This window comes from Primulina tabacum, chromosome 13 (genome assembly GCF_025594145.1).
Source record: "Primulina tabacum isolate GXHZ01 chromosome 13, ASM2559414v2, whole genome shotgun sequence".
NCBI classification, from domain to species: domain Eukaryota; kingdom Viridiplantae; phylum Streptophyta; class Magnoliopsida; order Lamiales; family Gesneriaceae; genus Primulina; species Primulina tabacum.
Window position 1 is genome coordinate 1,882,116 of NC_134562.1, and position 3,205 is coordinate 1,885,320.

The 3,205-nt window shown below is 35.9% G+C and overlaps 1 long non-coding RNA gene across 1 annotated transcript; it reads right to left on the reverse strand.

Moving 5' to 3' along the window:
• Positions 1-1,403: 1,403 nt before the first annotated feature.
• On the reverse strand, positions 1,404-2,771 carry LOC142522641 (uncharacterized). Its single transcript, XR_012814497.1, has 4 exons — positions 2,757-2,771; positions 2,163-2,415; positions 1,859-1,899; positions 1,404-1,768 (listed from the first exon to the last, which is right to left on the reverse strand). It is a non-coding gene; the product is annotated as an uncharacterized LOC142522641 (long non-coding RNA).
• Positions 2,772-3,205: the final 434 nt, after the last annotated feature.

Sequence of the window (3,205 nt, forward strand, 5' to 3'; positions counted from 1 at the left end):
ATATTATGTTACTTCACAATTTGCAAATAACAACGAAGTAATTTACCTGTTACACTTCATTATTTTTTATTTTCATGAAGTAATTGTTAAAAAAAGATTTCGCAATATATGACTTAATACACTAATATAATTAGTGTATTAAAAAAAGACTTCGCAATATATGACTTAATACACTAATATGATTAATATCCACGAATCCATAATTACATATTCATCAATCCACAAGTAACCCAAAAAATGTATCCAAAAAACCAAAAGTATATCCAAAAATCCACAATGACAAACAAAATATTTATCTCAACATACACCATCCATCTAAGCACCTACATAGGAGTAAACAAATTCACTCCATTCACTTCTGACCTCGTCATATTGACATTGGGTGTAATATTGGTTCTTGATGCATCCTGCAAACTGAAATTTGAAAAAGAAAATGCATTAGATTCTTCTATTTCAAATAAAAATTGACAGATATAAAATATATCAGTACTGGTAGAGGCAGGTTTCATTTGAAAGTACGAACTTATTTCATTTGCATCTTGAAATAACACCGGATAAAAATTCATTACAGATTACCCCAATTGCATGAAGACAATTGCACTTACTAAACCAAAAACACACCCCATTTCTTGACAAGACAAGCCTTCATTTCTCACGACATTGCACACATCTGTTCTCATTCAAACCCACCAATATAAACCTTAACTAGAAAAACAAAACAAACACCACCGCATCCAAAGCACACAAAATTTACACTTCCATACAGACGAATCAAAATTAGCTTAACTCAATCAATTCAACAACAAGACACAAGCAAAACAAGATTTTCACAATCACAAAATGGGAAGTGCCCGATTAATCAAAAATGCACCGAGGAGAAACTCGATCAAAATAATTATTAACAGAGTAGTAATCATAGCTTTTGTGCTTAAAATAAACAGATACAGCAAATACTAAATAAATCCCACAATTTATGCGGTCGAGAATGAGCTAACAAATCCAAAACCAACAAAAAGCAAACAAATTTGAAGAGAAGTACACTAATATGAGATCTATTGCGCCTCCTTTTTGTAGTATGCTCGTGGGATTTATGAAAGATCAAAGAACTAAAGCTGAATTTGAGTTCGCTGCTTAATTTGAAGATGAGAAAAATGTAAGAGGGAACCAATGTTAAGTACCAATCCAATATGAGGGAACCAATGTTAAGTACCAGTCAATTCCTTCAAGATGGTTAGTTGCATTTACATTTGCGTGAGGACAGATATAGACCAAAAAAACAGGAAAAGACAAAACCAGATCACCTTAAACTCCAACAAAATCTGAAGCAACCCAACTTCTTGTTTCAAGAAGCAAAATCAACTTAAAAGTAAGAACAGATTGAATTTGTGCCACTTGGAAATGATAAGCCAAAAAAAGGCAAGTACGCCTTCAATATAGCATAAAATGGCGCCAACATTCTGCATTGAGATCAGATTTTCAGATAATACTGCATTGGTGAATATATTCGAAATAAAATAGTTATGAGCCAAAAGTGTAATCTCCTGTTGTCTCATTATCAAGGTCTCAAGTGTTGCACATGTATAGAAAATGGAAGTGAAGATGTTTAATATATACAAGCTCATTTGCTTATGATGATACAAACGAACACGCATGTGTGCGTGTGAGGGAGAGAGAGAGAACCATTTTCGTGGACGTATACAGGGGGGTTGCCATAAACTTGTTTTAGATACTCCAGCAGCCCATAAAGACCCCAAGGACGCACAGCATACTGAGACAAAAAATTTAAAAAATTAAAAAACTCCATGATAGAAAGTTATTTAATAGAGATATATCCACGATATTGCTCTTCAAATTTCACCTCTTCTGGCAGCGGCAGAGGGGGTTTTTTCTCTACAACCACTGAAAAATGAAACTAAAGAGTAAATGCATTGCTAACTTAAAATATCAGTTCACATAGACATGTACATGTATGAACAAAGTAATTGAAGTGCTTGAAATGGCAATTCCAAAGTCCAATCTTTCTAAAGAAAGAACATCGGAAAAGCTATGACGCGGATGAATCTAATGGAACAGCGTGAATTGTGCAAGGAATCCAGATAATTTTGAGATTAATTTCGAGAAAAATCAAGCAAAGACAAGTTAATCGCAGAAGTTTTACATACTTTTTAACTCAACTGCCATGTCAGCAAATTTTAACTCAACTGCCATGTCAGCAATTAAATCCCTGTTAGCTGTTTGAAGGGCAGCCGGGTAGTCCTTGACAAGAATGGTTGTGTAGCGGTTCACTCCTATAAAGTCGATGGCACCCTTTATTTGCTCCAACTCATCCTTCGTGAAAGCTGGAATTCTTGTCCCAGCATTCCTTTTTACTATTTCAGGATAGTAAACAAACCATTTTCCGTCAAGCTAGTAAATCTGCAAGATTCTTGAAAATTTGTAGCATATTTTCGACTAAGATCATAATGCCTCAAATCGAGAAAACAAAAGATCAATGCAGGAGAACATATACATACCTGTTTCTTGCTAGAGAAAACAATTCCAAGATACGTATAGAAAATTATAAATCAACGTGGAAAATGCAAAATGGAAGGGAAAATATTTTACTCCATCTAATGGTCCATTAGAATACACTTGACTTATAAAGTCTTAACACCATGTATTTCAAACTTTTGATAAGGTTGGTGGTAGCCATTTTCAATAAATAACAGGTACGACAACAAGAAATTAACCAATTATCGTTCCAATCAATACCATACCTCGGGAAACTGGTGCCGGACTAACACAGGTAAAGAAATATCGTTCCAGTCAAAATGGAGAAGAAACAAAGGCGCAGGGGATGGCGGTTGTGTATCTCAGTCGCTTCTTCCGTCTCAGTGCTTTGAACGGTGGTGGTGGTGTTTTGCTTCCCTCTCGGTTAGTGGAACGGCGGTGGTGTTGGTGGTTCGAAGCGAACGGCGGTGAGTGGAACGGCGGCGTGGTGTTAGGGTTAATTTTGAAGGAAAATGTGGATCGATCTAATGAGCTCCTCTCTGGATATAATCGATATCAGCGACGGTTTCTAAAACGCCGTCGCTAATAGCGACGGTTCTTTAACAAACCGTCGCTGAACCGTCGCTAAATGTTAACAACCGTCGCTGAACCGTCGCTAAATTTTCAGTATAGGTTAGTTTACTTTGTTAATCTGCGCGATTTATCTTATTACTTC